This window comes from Triturus cristatus, chromosome 5_1 (assembly GCF_964204655.1).
Source record: "Triturus cristatus chromosome 5_1, aTriCri1.1, whole genome shotgun sequence".
Taxonomy (NCBI): Eukaryota; Metazoa; Chordata; class Amphibia; order Caudata; family Salamandridae; genus Triturus; species Triturus cristatus.
This window is the reverse complement of record NC_140587.1, coordinates 899831825-899854257: the sequence shown is the minus strand read 5'-3', so window position 1 is coordinate 899854257 and position 22433 is coordinate 899831825.

Here is a 22433-nt window from a genome sequence, read left to right as displayed (position 1 = left end):
TGCGTGTTTGCACACGTCACCTAAGGCCCCGTCCCCTCCCTTCACCACTGTGTAAACGCGCCCTGTGGCTGTTCTAAGTTGAGAGATTAAGTCCCCTTGAATCCTAAGGGTCCCTAGGGTCAAACTAGACCACTAGGTACCTCCAGTAAGCGCCACAGAGCTGCGTTGCAGAGAGGTGTAAAAAGGGGCTTGGCCTCAGAACACCTGTCTGCAGCGCAGCTCCCTGGTGCATACTGGAGATGCCTGTTGGGCTGGTTGGCCCTCAGGGACCCTCAGTATTGAAGAGGAATTAATTCCCCAACTTACAACTCGCCAGGGGGCGCGTTTGCAGAGTGCTGCAAGGAGGTGGCGTGGCCTCCGGCACGATGCCAGTCTTTTATTTATTTAAATTTTTTAAGAAGGGGGGCTGTGTGGTTCCCCTTCTTATTCTAATTTATTGGCCCTGATGACCCCATCCCCCAGGGCCTGTCTCCTAATTATATTTTTTTGACCCCAATCCCCAGGGCCGGCCACTGTTTTTTATTATTTTTAAAAAATATATATTTATAGACAGACCTAGGACATGCTGGACAAACCGTACGTACCTATCACCATGACGATTTGCGTGATATTCATTAAAAGGCGACTATGCATACAATGAATCCACGTAGAATGTATTTACACCACTAGTGAAGCTCTGACATGTCTGATGCCCTACCATGCCTAATCCCGGTAGACACCCTTGTCGTTTATTTATACAAACATGGGTAGCTATTGACAGGCACATTTAATACGCATGCACACCAAGCCATTCAAAGGGGATTCGACAAAAATTAGACCAAAACTATGCAAGAAACCCCCCTCACGGTTAATAAAACACACATCCACTGCCGGATGTGTAATACTTTTTATTTTACTCTCTGGAAAGGGGACGAACATCACTTGAGAGTCACAGCGCGCTCCTGGCAGAGCCCAATGCTGTGTTACACCCACCATTGCCTGCTGAGTGCCACACACCTCTGTGTTGTATTCCACTAGCTAGTGCATATGCTATGACACTCTCTAGCCCATGTGCACTGTAACACCACCCCGTGAATATGTCATGCCACACTTGTCTTCGCACGGGTTATATTGCCCCATCTAACGTGCCTTCCTCCATGCCTATGTTATAACTCACAGTGCTATGCCATACATATTACAATCTGGGATCCATATCTTTGTCACAGTGCATATGCAACGTTACACTCCCCAGCACATATTTTATATTACAACTTTAGAGACTAGTTAGGTTACACAACACTGCCCTGTGCATATTACAATCCAAGGCGCATATCGTATAGCACGCGCTAGTGCCTGTGCTATCTCGCGCTCTCCAATGAATCGGTCATTGCGCACAATGTATTGCATATTATATTTCACGCCCGGTTCATCTTATATCACACTTTTTGGTGCATAGTTTATACCATACACTATATCTAGTTTTCATTTTCAATCGTGCTCTCAGGACTATGTTCTATATAACACTGTGTTCACCTACCCATTTCACGGGCATTACATTTTGCGATAGGGGGTGGAGGGTCAGGGGGTGTTTCTGCCAAGTGAGCCCGGAGTCACAGTCACAAACGTCCTCTTCTTCCTGAATAAAAGTGAGATTATGCTGCATACTTGTTAATATTTTAAGTAGTTCGCACAGACACACGTTTTAAAAACAATAAAGTTCCTAATACCCGCCTTCTCTGAACAGTTAGCTTGCTGCCCCATCCCCCTCCTCCCTATCCTCTGTTGTGTGAATCCATGGACTAGCCTCCTCCCTCCTGCCATGCATGGTCTGATGTGCTACCACTGCCCTCAATTTAGTATGATGTACCAGTCCACTCCTCCTGCCCTTCATTGCCCAAGTCTATGCCCCATCATTGACCTCCTGCTTAAACTCTGTGCTTAGCTTGCTGCCCCTATTCTCCTTCCCCCTGCCCTCCGATGTCTTTGTGTATGCCCCTGCTCCATCCTTTTTGCCCACCATGTTCCATGGACCTGCCACTCCTATCTACTCTGAGTGTTCTGTTGAGCTGCCACTCCCCTCCCACCTGCCTAGCATTGTCAGATGACTGTAACCTGTCCCTGCCACCTCCACCCTGCCTTTCCACATGCCATGCCCATATCCTCTTCCTCCTGTCCTACATGGTCCATTGTACTGCCACACCCTTCTGCCCTCCCTGGTCTGTTGTGCTGCAACTGCTCCTCCTGCCTGCCCCGTGCGGTCTGTTGTGAGGCTCCTTCCCCTGAACTTTCTTGTCTGTGCACAGGTCCTGACCCTCCCTTCTATCCTCCATCGTCCTTTGTGCATGCCCCTGCACCCTCCTTCTTGCCCATCATAGCCATTGTGCTACCACTAACCCTCCCACTTGCCATGCATGGTCTTCTGTGCTGCCATGGCCCCTCCCACCTTCCCTGTGTGGTCAGTTAGCTGCCCCTGAACCCCTCCCACCTTCCCTCCATGGTCTGTGTGTATGCCATCACAGTCTCACTGTTGCTCTTCATGGTGTGTCTTGCTTCTAGTGCCCATCCTGCCTGACCTCCATGGCTATCTTGCTGCTCCTGCCCTGCCCCCTTGCCCCCAGCCCTCTGTTTACATGTGCAGACCCCTACTCCCTCCCTCCTGGCTTGTCTGTTCCATTTTAATGCCCCTGATCCATCTCTCCTGCCCTTTATGGTCTGTTATGCTGCAGCTTTCTCTCCTGTCTGTCCATTATGGTCCTGCCTCTTGCCCCTCTGTTCTCTGTTGTCCATGTGCATGGTCCTGTCCCCTCCCTCTTGCTTTCTATGGATTGTTGTGCTGCACTCCCGTCCCGCATGCCCTGTGTGGTGCATTGTGCTGCTGCAAACCCTGATGCCTGCCCTGCAGGGTCAGTTTGGTGCACCTCTCCATGTCCCTCCTGTCCTCTGTTATCCAAGTCCATGTCCCTACCCCATTTCCTTCCATGATCCAATGTACCATACTTGCGAACATTTTGAACTTGGTAAGAGGGAGATTTTGAAAAAAAACTGGGGTATTGATTTTCCCCTTTGAGTTACATTGAAAAAGAGGAGATTGTAGACAGGAGACAGACAAAATAAAGCCCATTTGAGCTTAAAAACATTGGACATTTCCTGGCTGAATCGGGTCTGTTGGCATGTATGGTTGTACTACCATTGCCTCTTCCTTCTGCCCACAATGGTCTATTACATTGCCACAGCCTCTCTTGCAAGTCCTGTATTGTTGGTTTGTTGCCCCTGCCCCCCTTTCCACTGCCCTCCATAGTCTGTTGTGCTGCCATGGCCCTTCCTGCCTGCTCAGTGTGGTTAAATTGTTGCCTTTGCACCCTTCTACCTGCCTTAAATTTTCAGAGTCCGTGCCCCTGGCCTCTGCCTCTCAACAGTATCCTAATGAACAATTAGATTGCTAACATTCTATATTTATTACAAAAGTGTGGAACGCCTGACGTCATCTTGATGTAATCAAAACTGTAATACCTAGAGCATTTCCTTTAGAAATTACATATATCAGAGGGTCTTATTGGCATCAAAATTATGGTTAGTGCTCTAAAAGACTAAAATAAGGACATATTTTCTGAGTTTTCAAATAGCGAGAAAGCACTTTTAAATTATTTGTTACCTTTATGTTTTTTTATGCAGTTGACCACTTGATTAAATGTTGCACTTAGGGGAGAGTATGTGGTGATACTTCCAGAACTGCAGACTTTGCAACTGGGGAAACAGGTTGGAGTTTCTGCTTCAGCTCGACATTCTGTGATTCTGGTCAAATCACTTAGTCTCCCCATGCCTACAACCAAAATGAATTTGTTCTTGTGTGATGTAACCAATGCTCATGTAAAGCACTCCAATACCTGACAAGTCTGCACTATATAACACAAAATAATAAGTGTTTTGCACACTTCTGTCATTGGGCTATATTTGGGCTACATCTGGGTGATTTTGGGCTACATTTGGGCTCTTTTGTCTCCGGTGGCCATCTTGGGAGATTTATTTGTTATGAAGTTTCCTAATTTCCTCATGTACTGCAGTTTCCTCAGTAGGAAATGCTTTCATTTTTTTACTTTGATTCCATCATGAAGGTATTCAGATATGTCACACATTTTCCATAAATTCTGAATGTTAGCACTCTAGTTGCTCATTAGATCACTGTACTAAAACTACTGTTCACCATGGAAGTCTGCTCCTGGTATTAAAAGTGCATGTTTCAGTCTGCATGTCAGAATTTTTTAATGAAATAGAAGAGGATTTGAGAAGTCACTCAAAATGTGCCCTCATTTTCTTTCTTCAGCATTAATCATAATTTCTATGGCAAAATGAACCCCCTCATTGTGTTCCTTTTTAAATTAAATGTTTTAAGTGTTACCAGTTTATTCCAATCAAGATGGCTTCAGGTGTGCTATACTTTTGTCATAATGAAGACAGTAAGCGCTCTAGTTGTTTTTAAGAACACTCTGGGACATTCTGTCATTGGGCTATACTTGGGCTACATCTGGGTGATATTTGGGCTACATTTGGGCTCTTTTGTCTCTGGGGGCCATCTTGGCAGACTTATTTGTTATGAAGTTTCCTAATTTCCTCATTTACTTTCAGTTTTTTACTTTGATTCCAAAGGCATTCAAATGTGTCACACATTTGCCATAAATTCAGAATGTTAGCACTCTTTTTGCTCATTAGGGGCCTCATGTAGGTAAATAAATTTTACCGGTTCTTAAATACCGAGCCGTACCAAATCGGTAAATTAGAATCGGTAAGTTATATGTAGGTAAAAATTCGGTAACAGTTACCGATTCGGTAACATTCGGTAAATACGAATCGGAATTCACCGATTCGGTAAATACCGAGGTGATAATTACCGATTCGGAAAATACCGAGGTGGTATCTACCAAATCCGAAAATACCGAGGTGGTATCTACCGAATCGGAAAATACCGAATCGGTATGTACGGATTCGGTAAATAACATCACATGACTTGACGAAACAGCTAATCCTGTGCAACGACAGCCCACCCAACCAGGAACTGCCCACACCCAGGCAGGTGTACACAATTAGCCGAAGTGGCCACACCCAGGCAGGTGTACATAATTAGCCGACCCTGGAGAGGCTTGGAGTGCAGAGGAGAGGCAGGGAGCAGTTGCATGTGCGAGCGGGAAACGAACAGCATGTCCAGCCAGAGAACACAGAAAGACGGAGGGGAAAGGAGGAGGAAGCTCAAATTCAGCCCCAAGGAACTCCAGGTGCTGGTGGAGGAGGTGGTGAAGCAGCACCAGAAGCTGTTTGGGAGGCAATCCCTGCAAGTGCCTGAGGCCGAAAAGCGCAACATATGGCTGGCCATCCAGGCGCAGGTCAATGCTGTGGGAGTGACCCACAGGGACATTGAGGTCCTCAAAAAGCGCTGGTATGACCTGAGGATTGTGACCAAGAGGAAGATGGGCGACATCCAGAAGGAGGCCAGCCAGACCGGAGATGGAACCAACAGGGCACCTGCCCTCACCGAACTGGAGGAGCTGGTGGCGGCCACAATCGAGCAAGAGAGCGTCGTGGGTCTTGGGGACGCCGACAGCTCTGCCAGAGCCGCAACACACCAAGGTAAGACGAAAGCACAGCAATGTAGCCTCCCCTACCCCTATCCCACATTCCCCATTGTGAAACGAGAATCACACTGCAGTCCACACGTGTCAGTGCAGACAGGCATTGCATTCCGGGAGATGTAGTCAGGGCAACACTAACCATGACGTAAATGTTACAGGGCAACAAGGCATGTCACGCACTCGAGGCACAAGGAGACAGAGGACAGATTGGAATGTGAAATGATTTATTGTGACGCTTGCAATGCAGCCCTTCGGGGACACTGAGCCAATGTTGTTTTTCTGTCCACAGATGTGACATCATGCAGTACAGGGCATGCTGCAGGGGAGACGGCACACCGGCCACAAAAATCACCTCTAGCCAGCACGAGTTCAGACCAGGGAGCAGGCCCACTTGCAGCCGCACCACCAACACAGCCAGCCTCGCCGCACACAGAGCCAGCATCACCTCACCGAGAGCCAGCATCACCTCACCGAGAGCCAGCATCACCACAACCACAGCCAGCATCGCCACTCATGTTCGAATCACCGGCCACATCTCCGCTTGCAGGTGTGAGAATGAGGAGGCGTCCAGCAGCCAGGCTACGAGCCTTCGACACCTCGTCAGACGACAGCATGGGCCCAGAAGACCGCACCGGGCCCCAGGAAGGGAGCCATCCCACTGTGCCCCACCTCACAGGCAGCACAGACGGGAGCAAGAGGGCGCCGCAGGTCGCGTGTCCAGAGTCCACCAGCACCCACTGACGGCCATGGTGTCTTCTTGGGGCTCGAGGGCCAAATGTTGAAGCAACAGCGCCTGCAATCAAAGGCAGTTATGTCAGTCCAGAGGCACATGCGGGTGATGAAGACAAGCTTAGTCAACATGGACACAAACATTGGCGGCATGGCTGCGGGCATTCGGGACATGTCCCAGTCAATCCAGCAGTTGTGCAGCAAATTAGATGCTGACATCGAAGCACGGCGCCGGGAACGCCAGAGAAGGGACACTACCAGCAGGGCACTCAACCGTCTGGCAACTGCGACTTCCCTACTTTGCCGGCGCTCTGTGACGATGCAGGAGGGCCTAACACAGTGCTGCAGCGACCTGTCTCGGGGGATGGTGCAGGTGACAAGTGCACTAGGGGTGCTATTGACTAGTCAGGCGTCGACAACTGCTGCAGGGGATGCTGCGGAGAGCATCGACACCAGCAGCAGCATCACACCCCCCGTCCCCGAAGCACGCAGGAGCAGCAGGCGGCTTGGGGTTGGCTCTAGTGAGGATGCACAGGCCGTGCAATCCACCACTGCAGCGCGTATGCGCAAACATTGATGTGGCCCTGCTTAGCCACTTCCCATTGGGTGACGTAACCCTGGACATACTCCTTGTATAGATGGTATATTGCCAGATTGGCCTGTTCATGTGTTCATGGCGTGGTGCCACATTAAACTACGTCATGACTTCTCACAACTCGCTGTGTCCCCTCACTTACTCAGAAATAGTTGCATGTGATCCCTGCCCGTCTCTCTCTCCCATCGATTGCAGTTGGCACTCTAGCTGCGCTGCCCTCTGGCTGGCCTGACTCATCCTCGTTGTCCTCAAAATATGTTAGTTCCACATCTGTACCTTTTTTCGTGGCAAGGTTGTGCAGCATTGCACAAGTGGCAATAATCTTGCAGCAGGTGATGGGTTTGTACTGGCGTGCGCCTCCGCTCTTGTGGAGGCAGCGGAACCTGCTCTTCAGTAGTCCAAACGTGCGCTCCACCACATTGCGTGTTGTTTTGTGGGCCACGTTGTATCGTCTCTCACTCTGGGTTGCTGGGTGTAGGTAGGGAGTGAGGATGAATGAACGGCATGCATATGCACTGTCGCCTGGATGAGTAAAAGGGAACCATCAGTTACATGCCTCTATACACTCTGATTTGCAGGTTTCAAGGGGCGTCACTGTTACTTACCCAGCAGGTATCCCTCTCCGAATTCTCCCGCACTCAGTCGTGTGTAGATCCCACTATTCTGGAAGATGTAAGAGTCGTGGGTGCTCCCAGGAAACTTTGCAACAATATCTGTGATGATGTTCCCTGCATCACAGATCACCTGCACATTGATGGAGTGGGTGGACTTCCTGTTCCTGTAGATGTGCTCTGTATCAGCTGGTGGACAGATTGGGATGTGTGTACCATCAATACAGCCGATGACATGGGGGAACTGTGCCATGTGATAATAGTCGGTTTTTGTTTTCTGCAGTGCAGCCTGTGTGTTTGGGAAGCTTATGTAGTGGTGCATTCTCTGCATCATGGCATCCAGGAACTTCCTGAAGAAACGGGACAGGCAACTCTGGGATACACCACCCACCGCAGCTATCACCACCTGATAACTGCCGGATGCCAGTAGATGTAGGCTGCAGAGCACCTGCACATGTGGTGGTATGGCGTGCGCCCTTCTTGTTGGCTGGTCCAGGAGTGGGTGCAGGTCCCTTATCAGGTCCATGATGGTTTCGGGGTGTAGCCTGTACCTCTCATGTATCTCTGCATCAGTCAGCTGGAGTAGTGTGATGCGCTGTCTGTAGATTTGTTCCTCCCGTCGCCACACCCTCAGTCCTGCTGCCTGTAGACGTAGGCGCCTTGCAATGACGTACATGGCGGCCATGTTGTCCACGCTGTTGCATTTTGGGATTGCTTATGTGCATTGTTGATGGTTACCACCTGCTTTCAATCCGTGTTAATTACCGACTCTTATTTACCGATTTTCCTGGATTTCTTAATTACCGACTGCTCCTACATGTCATTTTAAATTTTTACCACTTCATATTTACCACTTCATATTTACCGATTCGTTAATTATGTATTCGGTAAATATGAATCGGTATTTTAGAATTCGGTAACTATGAATCGGTATTTACCGCCTCATATTTACCGAAAAGTGGTTTTTGGACTCCTACATCTCACTTGTCTGGATACCGGTCGGTAACGGCATATTTACCGAAAATCGGCCGTTACCGACCAGTATTTCGCTACCTACATGAGGCCCTAGATCACTGTAGTAAAGCTACTTCTCACCAGGGAAAACTGCTGCTGGTATTGAAAGTGCATGTTTCAGTCTGCATGTCAGAATTTTTTAATGAAATAGAAGATGATTTGAGAAGTCAATCAAAATGTGCCCTAATTTTTCTTTCTGTAGCACTAATCATACTTTTTATGGAAAAATGAACCCCCTCATTTTGTTCCTTTTTAAATTAAATGTTTTAAGAGTTACCACTTTAATCCAAGCAAGATGGCTTCAGGTGTGCCATACGTTTATCATAAGTAGGACTGTTAGCGCTCTAGTTGTTCTTTGGAACACTCTGGGAAGCTGCAGTAGAACACAAAGGAATCAACTGACAGTCTCTGCCCTTGTTGGATGTACATGTTTTACTGAGAATGTCAGACTTCATTCTCACATGACTGAGAAAGATAATGTGAATTTACAGAAAATAAGCTCTCAGTTTAGCTTGTAGATCACCTTCCAAACCTCTGTGGGAAAAGCATGAGAAAAGATTTTTCTCTCAATCATGATATCCCAGCAGAAGGCTTTTTCACATGGTGAAATCACCTTAGAACATACCACAATTCCTAAAATGAGTATGGTACCATCAACAAATGATTTATAATGTAACTAAAGTCTTAAAACCTTCTATTAACTGCAATGCTTTTTAATGAGGTGCTATCATGTATATTGGTCCCAAGATGGCTGCCAACACTTCTTGGATGAAGTGCTGACAGCCAATCAGATCTCAGGATGAGATGTGTAGCCGTTCGGGCTGTACCTTGGACTAAAGGTCCCTATGGAAAATTGCATGGGGAAAACGCGTTTTGGGACCCCCCTTTTTTCTCATCCCCCGCTTGACGAATCCCCCTGAGACTTTTAGGGTAGGAGCGGAGCGGAGCGGAGCGCCCCACCTATTTTGAAAATTTCGCGAGGATTCGTCAACCGGCGCCAAAGTTATTCCAAATAGAATGTTGCGGATTTCCTATGGAAACACGGTCCTAACTATAACTATCTACTGGCGACCGCCAGTAGATAATATATATATATATTATATATATTATATATTTATATATAAAACATTGGGTGTCGTAACTATACAAAATTTGTGCATATTTTGCCTTTCTCTCAATAGGTAGAAGAAATTGGCTAGTCTGGATAATGAGACCAAAGTCCTTACAACTATGAAACAGATAAAGAGATTGAAACAAAGGTATGATCCAAGGGACGTCTGTAATAATGCTGCTATGTATTTGTTTGTATATATTTATGTAATATCTATGCACTTTCACATTAGCACTTTTTTTTTGCATATTTTGCAAATTGTTATATATCATTTCGTGACTCAAAAGAATTAACTTTATAAGTGTTAACTTTTAACTAAGTGTAAGGCAAAATGAGGATATCTGCATCTTTTTTCTGTACATATGAGTTCAATCAGCAAAAACCGTCAAAAAAAGCACTATGCTATAACTTAAAAAAAAGGTTTTTCTGTTCTAGAATTAATTTCTATTTACATATGTACAGTTGTTTTAGATTGACGCCATGAATTTATGAGCACTATGCTATTACATATATCTTAACATGATTTGTTCAAATATGATGGATTGTAGTAAAGTTAGTGTTTCCAACAAAGGAAACTGGCCTTTTTCTATGTTAACACTTTTGTCTTTGTTAGAAAAACCCCACTCCCACACCGGAAGGGTGGTAGTGGGTCTTCCAGACATACACTGTGGTAGCTTGGCTCGAGTGGTCAGGGGTCAGGCACCGTGCTAAGCATACGTCATACCCACACAATAACCATGCGTGCATCCGTTCCAAAAACGACACTACACCTTAAAAATTATACTGAAAATATATCTCTTTATCTTCTTTTCTCTTAGTTGCTGATTAAATAAATAATAATACAATCACAGTACACAAGGGTTTTCCTGTGGAAGGGTACGTCAAATAAATACTGTCTTAACGATTCAATAAATAAGGTAGATCATAAATAATCAAGGCATAAATATAAGTGCATTACATATCAGGCAATTAAATATTATGAGGCAATAAATACTGCGAGACAATAAATACTGTGCGACAATAAATACTGTGAAACAATAAATACTGTGAGGCAATAAATAGGATGAATACAATAAATACAGTGCTCTCAATAAATATTAAAAGCCAACAGTGACACTTGAAAATCAGTTCACATTCCAGAGGTACTATGGGATGATTTGACCCAATCCCAGCTTGTAGAGATTTGGATGGCCTGAGGGGTGTACTACTTGGCTTGGACAAGGCTGAGGCCTAAACTGAGGTAGATCAAGGGGGAATCTAGAGATCTGGCTCTCCCACACTACACAACCCCTCTGTATTAGTCTCAGCTCACCCCTGGCACTATCAAGCTGGTTCCAGCACCTCTCTAGCCTCTAGGATGGTCTCTTAGGGCTTCACAGGGCCTTAGGCGCCCTCTATTCCACTTACTGCCCTTTTTATGAAGTTCCGACGCCGCTGGAGTCGTGTCGACGCCGTGAGGCGGTTCCGGTTCGATGTCGGCGGCCTCGGCTTAATGACAGTTCTTGTCGACGCCGGGAGGCGGTTCCGGTTCGATGTCGGTGGCCTCGGCTTGATGTCGACCTCCGGTTCGTTGACGTCGGGCAGTCTTGGCTCGATGTCGACTTCGGGCGGCTCTGGTTCGATGACGTCGGGCGGCCTCGGCTCGATGTCGACTTCCGGCGGCTCCGGAGTGCGATCTCCACTCCCGACCTCCGGTGCTCCTTTCCTCGGGTTCCGGCGACTCCGGAGTGCGACCTCCACTCCCGACCTCCGGCACGATTCTCTTCAGGTTCCGGCGACTCCGGAGTGCGATCTCCACTCCCGACCTCCGGCACGCTTCACCTCGGTCTCCGGCGACTCCGGAGGGCGGACTTCACTCCCCCGTCGACGCCGCTCACTCGACCTCGGGTGACTTCCTCCTCGACCTCTGGTACTCTCCACGACCTCCGTCGGCGCCCTCTCTCGACCTCTGGCGGCTCCGGGTACGACGTCTGCTTTCCAGTCAGCGCCGCTTCTCCACCTCGGGCTCCAGGTCTCCAGGCTTCACGACGATGGACTTCAAGAAGTTACCAGTAACCAGGTCAGGAACTTGCTGTTCTTTACTTTTAAGGCCTGTTCCTGCTGTCCAGGTCCTTAAGATGGTTTTCTCTTGCTTTCTCCCACACAGGGCTCCAGGCTGGGCTCAGTCAGTAGGGACTAGTATCAAGGGTGGGTTTATGGACCCCACTCCAGGCACAAGTTTCCACCCCTGCTGCCTCACTCCTTCCTCCTTCAGGTTTCTGCTCCTCTCTCTTCACCAGTCAGGTGCCAACTGCCAACTCCAACTGCCAACCTGGAGATGCCTTCCCAACATTCTAAACCTGCCTCTCACTGTCACAGGGTTCTGGAATGTTCTGGAAGGTGCTGGTAGGTTCCAGTGATGTCACAGGTGACAATGGGTGGCCTCCATTTTGTGTTTCAGGCCCTCAGACAGAAGTTCCAGGGGTAGATAAAATGGCTCCCTGAATCTGCATCAATACTAAAAAGTCTGGTGTTTCCCAAAAAGGAAAAATTATAACAGGGTTTGAGGCAAAAGTGGGACAAAATAAATAATGATGAGGAGGGACCACCCAAAGGGCTGACAGGTCTAACACGCGTCCCCCCCAGCTGAAAGTTGGGAGAGCTACCCAACCCCTTGGGAGTTCTCATCACCTGACGCACTATTCCCAATCAATATAAGTACAATGAGATTTCTTAATAGATTTTGTGTGTACACTGTAAGTGCAGCCAATACCTCAGTGCAATACAATACAGGATTTTAGTATTTAGAATAAATCGCAAAGGTGCACCTCGTATCTTTTTGCACGGGAACGGCTACTCTCCATTTCATTATCAGCACTTTAACGGAAGTAAAGTTGAGATAAATCTAACACACTATTCAGAAGTTGGTGCAAACTGCAGATATCACCAGTATTCCAGCGATAAGTGCCCCAAAATGTAACACCATGGTGGACTCCTTCAAATAACAGTAATAAGAACAAGAAAGAGTCACACAGCAGTTAAGAGAACAACCAAAAACATTATTAATTTTTTTTTCAAACTTTATTTTTTATAATAATAAATATATAAACGATAAACTATTTTCAAACTTTATTTTTTTATTAACATAAATATAAACAATAAACTAATAAACAAAATGTAACAACAATAATACAAAACAACAAGGCGGAACACTCCTGTAGGAACCACGGATGTCGACGACAGACCTGGAAAATCAGAAAGATTGTTAAAAAAAAACAACATGGTATTCTCAACAAAATACCACAAGAAAAAAAATAACAGATATATAAAATGTATACAGCTAACAAAATTTTATAAGTTTAACTTACAAAAACAGTAAATGTTGCCGCTTTAAAATATTTACCGAATCTGAGGAACATTTTTTGCAGAAGGCACCACGCCCACAACGTTTTTCTTCAGTTGTGAAGAAATTTTTTAACTTTTTCCAAGGGGCAAACAAAGACCAATGCCACCTTCTTCATTCGCAAGATTTGCCAAAGAGTTCTGTTACGAGGGGATCCTAAGAAAAAAATACTCGTGCGGCACAGCAAGTATGATGAAACACCTAAGGACCCTTCATCCAAACAATCTTGCACGAGAAGAGTGCAAACAGCTGAGAAACACTCCTGTTCTGTATCTGTAAAAAAGAATCACAAATAAATGTATATTAATAACTTTCAAATGTATACTATTCTATTACTGTACAAACACATTTTATATAAAAACTGACTAAGAAACTATAGCCCTGAACCACAAGTGTGACGATCGTTAAAACACTACATGCATAGTGCATACTACTTTGAAGCAGTTCATGCCCTAAAGCCTACCTCAATAAAAGACTACATGCTAACTGACTAAATGATTACAGTACTATAAGGAGACACACTGGGTGAGTGACATGGTGTTTGCTAGAAGAGTATGAATACTAACTAGGGAATTGAAGGTGTGAAACACAACTGTGTAGGTGATTAGAGGACTGCATCCATACTGCATAGGCATATAAAGCAGTAATTGTGCTAAGGCCTGGCTCACTGCATGACTACTTGGGTACTGACTGAATGATCAGAGTACAGCAAGGAGAGTGCCTAGGTGAATTTATAAGTGCTAGGCTTTTCGCACAGGGAATGGATTAGTACTTGGTACTGAATGGGTCACTAGAGGAGTGCAAACGCAGTCACAAGTGCTGGACTGTATGGATACTGACTAGGAAATTTAAAGTGTTAAAGACAAGTGTCTAGGTGGTTAGAAGACTGCATGCATAGTGCATAGGGGTTTGAAATAGTCCATGTGCTAAGGCCTGGCTCAGTGTATGAATACTTAGGCAGTGACTGAATGATTAGAGTGCTGCAAAGATAGTATCTTGGTGAATTTATAAGTGTTTGGGTTTTAGCACAGTGAATGGATTAGTACATGGTGCTGAATGGGTCACTAGAGGACTGCAAAGGGAGTGACAGGGTATTTCCTGGAAGTGTATGGATACTGACTAGGGAATTGAAGGTGAGAAAGACAATTGTGTAGGTGGTTAGAGGACTGCATGCATAGTGGATAAGGGTTTGAAGCAGTCCATATACTAAGGCCTGGGTCACAGGATAAGTACTTGGGTACTGACTGAATGATTAGAGTACTGCAAGGAGAGTGCCTGGGTGAATTTCTTAGGGTTTGGCACAGTGAATGGATTAGTACATGATGCTGAATGGGTCACTAGAGGAATGCAAATGGAGTGACAGGGTGTTTGCTGGAAGTGAACGGATACTGACTGGGGAATTGAAGGTGTGAAAGACAAGTGTGTAGGTGCTTAGAGGACTGCATGCATAGTGGATAGGGGTTTGAAGAAGTCCATGTGCTAAGACCTGGCTCAGTGCATGAATACTTAGGCAGTGACTGAATCATAAGAGTACTGGAAAGAGAGTGTCTTGGTGAATGTATAAATGTTTGGGTTTTGGCACAGTGAATGGATTAGTACATACTGTTGAATGGGTCTCTAGAGGACTGCAAAGGAAGTGACAGGATGTTTCCTGGAAGTGTATGGATACTGACTAGGGAATTGAAGGTATACAAGACAAGTCTATAGTATGTTAGAACACTACATGCATACTGCATAGACATTTGAAGCAGTCTATTTGGTACTTAGAAACTGACTAAATAATCAGACTACTTCTAGGACAGTGCTTTGGTAAAACTTTTACATTTTCAGTTCTGCCACAGTGAACAGAATAGTACATGGTACTGCACCTTAGTGTCAAACCCTGACTCATTTTATCAATGCATAAGCAAAGACTAGCTTCTAATGCTACTAAAACTTGACAACATGAGAGGTTTTAAATTAGTTATCTGTCAGCAAATACACAATGTTACCAAATGCTTCTCTCACAGTGGTTCTCAAATGCACACAGACTCACAGTGTAATTCTAGACAACAACCACTATACGTAGGAGTTTACCAAAAATCATTCACTACTGTGGAAGTGGTAAGCGAACTGCACACAATCTTCATATTTCAGGACTGCACTTTTGTGTCAAAGCCTGACTCATTTAAACAAAGCATAAGCAAAGACTGGCTTCTAATGCTACTAAAACTTCACAACATGACCGGTTTTAAAACAGGTATATGTCAGCAAATACACGATGTTACCAAATGCTTCTCTCACAATCCTGACCCAAATGCACACAGACTCACAGTGTGATTTTAGACAAGAAACACTATCCTAGGAGTTTACCAAAACTCATTCACTACTCTGGAAGAGTTAATGGTACTGCACACAATCTACATATTTAAGTACACCACATCAGTGTCAAAGCATGACTCATTTAATCAACGCATAAGCAAAGACTGGATTCTAATCCTACTAAAACTTCACAACATGATAGGTTTTAAAACAGTTATCTGTCAGCAAATACATGATGTTACCAAATGCTTCTCTCACAGTGATCCCAAATACACACTAACTCACAGTGTGATTCTAGACAGGCACCACTATCCCTATGAGTTTACCAAAACTCATTCACTACAGTGAAAGTGGTAAGGGAACTGCACACAATCTACATATTTCACAACTGCAATTTACTGTCAATGCCTGACTCATATAATGAAAGCATAAGCCATAACTGTCTTCTAATGCTACTAAAACTTGATAACATAACATGTTTTACAACACTTATCTGTCAGCAAATACACAATGTTACCAAACCCTTCTCTCACAGTGGTTCCCAAATGCACACAGACTCACAGTGTGATTCTAGACAAACAACACTATCCCTAGGAGTTTACCAAAACTCATTCACTACAGTGGAAGTGGTAAAGGAACTGCACACAATCTACATCTTTCACGACTACACTTTAATGTCAATGCCTGACTAATTTAATCAACGCATAAGCAAAGACTGGCTTCTAATGCTACTAAAACTTGACAACATGACAGGTTTTAAAACAGTTATCTGTCAGTAAATACACAATGTTACCAAATGCTTCTTTCACAATCCTTACCCAAATGCACACAGGCTCACAGTGTGATTTTAGACAATCAACACTATCCTAGGACTTTACCAAAACTCATTCACTACTGTGGAAGGGGTAAGGGGACTGCACACAATCTACATATTTAAGTACAGCACATCAGTGTCAAAGCATGACTTATTTAATCAACATATAAGCAAAGACTGGATTCTAATGCTACTAAAATTTCACAACATGACAGATTTTAAAACAGTTATCTGTCAGCAAATACATGATGTTACCAAATGATTCTCTCACACTGATCCCAAATACACACTAACTCACAGTGTGATTCTAGACAAGCACCACTATCCCTATGAGTTTACCAAAACTCATTCACTACAGTGCAAGTGGTAAGGGAACTGCACACAATCTACATATTTCACGACTGCAATTTACTGTCAATGCCTGACTCATGTAATGAAAGCATAAGCCATAATTGTCTTCTAATGCTACTAAAACTTGACAACCAGACTGGTTTTAAAACAGTTATCTGTCAGCAAATACACGATGTTACCAAATGCTTCTCTCACAGTGGTTCCCAAATGCACACAGACTCACTGTGTGATTCTAGACAAACAACACTATCCCTTGCACTATATCAAAACACATTTCTTCATCTAGAAGTAGTACTATATTTTAGTATAGAAACATAACATAACTTATTTCACAAATTCATAAACAATGACTGGTTTCTAATTCTACCAAAATATAAAAACTGCACAGTTATCTGTCTACAAACACATGAAAAACACAAATGCCAATCACAGAATGGTTTCTACATGCACACACATTGTACAGAAAAAAAGTACTCCCTACACTTTAGCAGTAAAAATACATTAGTCTGATTAAAATCAAAATAGTCTACATACATCCCCTCGCAAATAAATAACTCATCTTTCAAGTTCTTTTGTAGATTAAGGAGTATATCAATCACTCACCATATTTTCTTTTACAGAATCTCTGCACTGTGCACCTCTCAGCAAAAGCAAAGAATGAAAAAGTTTCCCTTTCATTTTCCACACATATACATGTAAAACATCAAATCACAATCCTTCGCACATAAACTCAAAAGCAAACACACATTTCTATTGGTTAAACATTTCAACCCTTTCCAACTGAAATACATTTCAACCCTTCCCCTAATCTGCCTTCTGCCTGTTACCTTAGAAACAGGTCATGGAACACTGCACTGAGCTCACAGGTCACAAGTTCAGCACACAATGTTCCTACACAAGACAGGAAGTGTGCTTGACTTTTCAACATATCAGCTTATCATATATAATGTTCCTTACAATCTGTTTTTGTTAACCAATAACAATCATACCTTTAAAAAACAAAAATATACACCCTACCTTTCAGTGTAGAAAGTTGTTATACAACCAATGATTTCTTGTCGTTTTTCAAAAAACGTTGCCGTGGATCCGCGCACCCACCGCGAGAGAATCCGTGCATCCAACGCGATTGGATGCGCGCACCGTGCGCGCATTTCGCCGCATTTTTTTTTTAAAAGGGGGCCACAGGGGGTCCTTCTGGGACCCCCTAAGCAGATCTAGAGGGTCAAAGTATTTCCACTCTGCCCCCTTTATATCTTTTACACACTTATTCCCCTTCCATCTTCAGCCTCGCTTCTACCGAGGCAGAAAATGGCCGCCAACAGTTCCTGGTTTCGAATGTAGAGTGACGCTCGACAGCCAATTAGCATTCAGCACGCGATCGGGAGGGTGCGCGCTCCGTTCGGGGAGGGGGCGCTTACGGTGCGGGTACTGTCCACGGATCCTCTGCGGCCGTAGACATCACTAACTTTTTTACCCTAATTTTCTCAGGAACTACTGAACAGATTCACACCAAATATGCAAAAGGCACGAGTCCGAACTGAGGACTACCTCTTTGCCAAATTTGGTGTCATTCCGTTCAGCGGTTCGGGCTGTAGCTGCGACAACAGATCCAATGGGAAATTGCATGGGGAAAAAAGTTTTGGGACCCCCCTTTTTTCTCGGCCCCCGCTTCACGGATCACCGCAAAACTTACAGGGTAGGAGCAGAGCGGAGCTGGCCAAAAGTTTGGAGAATTTCGCGAAGATTCGTCAATCGGCGCCAAAGATATTCCCAATAGAATGTTGCAGATTCCCAATGGAAAATAGGTCCTAACTATAACTATCTACTGGCGATCGCCAGTAGATAATATATATATATATATTCAAGCTCCGTTACACCTCCAGCTTCCAAACTCGCGAGCGTGTACCCGATCTTGCGAGGGTGTGCTCACCCTTGTATTTCACTCTCAAAGAATTTATGACCACCACTGATGGGAAAGGGTAACCATTTATTAGATTACTCGTGCACTTTTCTCACAACAGACACGTTTCGGCAAGATGCCTTTTTCGATGTTGGCGGGCACCATTATTTTCTTTTTTTCTAAGCATTCAACTCAATTGCGTCATTTTAACAGCAATAAAAAAAGGACTTAATCATCTCAAATAACTATCAGCGCCATCTTGTCATATACTAATTCATGCATGTTGCAACAATGTTAGGGAATACATGCATTTCGTAATTCATTTTATCAATTCAGGTTTCATAATTTTACCACTATCCCTCTTTTGTGCTGTGTATTGTTTTCTCCCACTAATTTTCATTTACCGCTCGTCCCTTCCTTTTTCGGACTATATACTCTTTGACTGATAATCGGGAGTTCTTTACGCTTAATCTAGTCACACGCTGAATGGGAGATCCCATAGACTAAAAACCTCCCCCTGTCCTGAGGGAATTCTCACTTTTATTGCAGTATTTCGCCCTGTATGGGCTTTAGTTCTTCCCTATTCTTTATAGTTGGTTTCACCTATTTCCTATAGATGCTTCTTATGTAGATTTCATAGATGAACCCCCAGTTCCTCACTGCTGTTTAGACCCAGCAGAGCTTTTGTTTGTAAGTCTATTATATCTTTAGAGTCTAGCCTCCTCAGCTTCAATTCTCTATTGTCCCCTCTTATATCTTAGGGTACCTGATTTTAACAAAATAATTTTCACAAATTTCTATCGCTTCGATGATGAGACTCGAAATGTCTGGCTACAGGGTAGGTGACATCCTTATTGCTGATCGCCCTCATGTGTTCTAAAATCTGCTGTTTCGTTGGGTGAATGGTGATCCCTATTTAGTTCTATTCACATGGGCAAGTTAAGGAATAAACTGTATATGAGGAGTGACAGTTCATAAATTTCATTATCCGTTTTTGTTCCTTCATACTCGGTATCTCATGGGTAAACACCTTTTTGCTATTTAGACAGACCTTGCACTTGCCACCTGGATAAAAACCTTTCAAATATTCAGTGACCCGTTTCTGATGTTCCTTTGCTAGATGACTTTCTACTATGTTCTCTCTGATAGAGTGCAGTTTCCTAAATTTTAATAGAGGGTGTGCTGGTAGATCCCTCCCAATAATTCCATTAGATTTTAGGATCATCCATTTACTCTGCTTTATTCCCTTCACACTTGTGGCAGCATTGGAGTAGTTGGTAATCATCCTAAAATTGTTCTTTATGTTCTCCTCTTTGGTAATGGTATCATCTTTTAATACATTTTCCCTACTTTTCATTTCCGCTTTCTGTAATGCCGTTGCAAGTACCTGTTTGCGATAACCTCCTTTCTGAAATCTTTTCACACTACCTTCTACAGCTTTCGTAAAATCAGATCCCCCAGAGCATTTGCACTTAATGCATAGAAATTCTCCGAAAGTGATACTACTTATCAATTTCTCTGGGTGGCTACTTCTAGCATGCAACACAGAATTCCCCACTCTGGATTTTCTGTAGGGAGACATACAAATCTTGTTATTGCTAATTAACACTTCACGATCAAGAAAAATCACTTTTTCAGCACTAATTGCACTTGTAACCTTCAAATTGATGTCACTCAGGTTTAGAAAATCTATACACTGTCTTGCTGATTCCTGTGCGCCCTTCCATATAATAAACGGATCGTCTATGTATCTCCTCCAACGTATTATTCTTTCTCCCAGATTATTTGGTGCCTCTGGCCATGCCATCTGCTTCTTCCACCAGCCCACAAACAAGTTTGCGTAGCTGGGGGTAAAGCAGGTTCGCATGGCTATCTCTCGTATCTGCCTATACAGCTGTTCCTAAAGACAAAGATATTATTGTTGAGGCAAAAGTCCACCAATTCCAGCAGCATTGTATTATCTTCTGTGTATTTCAATGGGTTTCCTCTGAGAAAATATTTTAGAGTTTCCATTCCATCCTTATGGGCTATGCTGGTTTATAAGTGCACAACATCCAATGCAATCATTCGGAAATCAGGTTCCCAAACTGTTCCTTGAATTTGTTTTATGAAGTCCTTTGTGTCCCATGTATAGGATGTTAGTTCTGATACACATGGAAATAGAAAATAGTCCATATAATTTGACGTATTTTTCGTCAGGCATCCAATTGAGGGAACTATGGGACGTTCTGGAGGGTGGGTCCTGTTTTTATGGACCTTAGGTAAGTTGTAAGACGTAGGCAATCTTGGATGTGCGTTTGCTAGATATTGGTATTCCTCTATCAATAAAATCCCATTCCAATGCCATTTTTTAATTAAAACCTGGCAATCCCTTATGTTCTTGGCATACTCCTTCTTTGTGATCATTTTGTAATTCTCCTTGTTGTTTAGGTGTTTTAGTGCCTCTTTGCAATAATTGTCTTTCGCTTCCAAGACAATATATCCACCTTTGTCCGAAGGTGTGAATATAATTGAACGATCATTCTGTAGGTCAAATATGGCTTGTCTTTGCTTTTTTGTAATATTCTCCTTTAGCTTTCCTTTTATTTGTCCCATGCAGAGCACAAGGCGATCTTTATTTACATTCTCAACAAATACATAAATTGCATCCACCAGAATCTGGGACATGATTTTGATGTTGGCTTAAATGGTCATTTGAGAGGTCATCAGTGATGTCATCAGTGATGTCACTGACCATGTCATGAATGATGTAATATGTGACGTTATCAGGAGTGCATTGCAGGGGCACGAGTTATAGTTAGCTAAACTAACTATAATGGCGGAATTTCTCTGGTTTTGTACGAGTGAAATGTCCAACTAACTATAATGTCCTTGAAACCTGTGTTTTTTTCAGTGAATATATATATATATATATATATATATATATATATATATATATATATATATTATATATTTTATATATATATTAGCTACTGGCAGACGCCAGTAGGTAGTTATTGTTAAGACCAAGTTTTCATAGGAAGAGCATTTTTTGTTTTGCTTATAACTTTGGCGTTGTTTGATGAATCTTCATGAAATTTTCCACAATAATTCTTTGTTAATATCAACTCCTATGTGGGAAGTTTGGGGGTGATTCGTCAAGAGGGGCCAAGAAAAAAAGGGGGTCCCAAAACGTGTTTTCTCCATGTTAATTTCCATAGGAAACTTTATAAAAGGCTACAGGTCGTACGGGTGAACGGAATTACCCCAAATTTGGCAGGGAGAAGGGTCTTGGTCTAGAAAGCACGCTTTTGTTTATTTGGTGTAAATCCGTTAAGTAGTTTTTGAGAAATATTGAAATTTACAGATATCGATATTTGGGAATTCTGCCATCTGATTGGCTGAGGCGTTACGAGCACAAGCTTGCTGCTTATTGGTTGTGAGCGCTGTGAGCAGTTGCAACTAGGAAGTGTTGGCCGCCATTTTGTGATTCCGTTGAAGCTAGTAAGGGGAAAAAAGGGCGAAAAAAGAGGGAAAGAGGAGGGTAGGAGCACTGTAACCTCTGTGGGGTGTTTAGGGTGTGCTATAGACGGGATGTGAAGTGAAGCAGTCACCCCTAGGGGCATGAAAGTACTGGGCTATGGAAATTAAGTGAGGTATTGCCTAGAGTCTGATGCTGCTAAGGTGAGCTGGTGCGGGAGTCTGGGATGAAAGCGTGAGCCCAAATTGTGTGTCTTATGTTGTGAAGTCATGTGATGTGGCCGCTGTACTACACCTGTGGAAGTAGTGTCAGCATGTGTTTATACCTACTAGGATGAACTACTGACCCGAACTGGTCTGAAAGTCCTGGGGTACGTAAAATATGTGAGGTATTGTGTACAGTCTCATGGTGCTAGGCTGAGCTGCTGCCGGACTTGGGGATGAAAGAGTGAGTCCAAACAGTGTGTCATATGCTGTGAAGTCATGTGCTCTGGCTGCTGTGCCACATCTGTCCAACTAGTGTCAGTATGTAGTTATACCTACTCGGAGAAACATTTTGTTTTGAA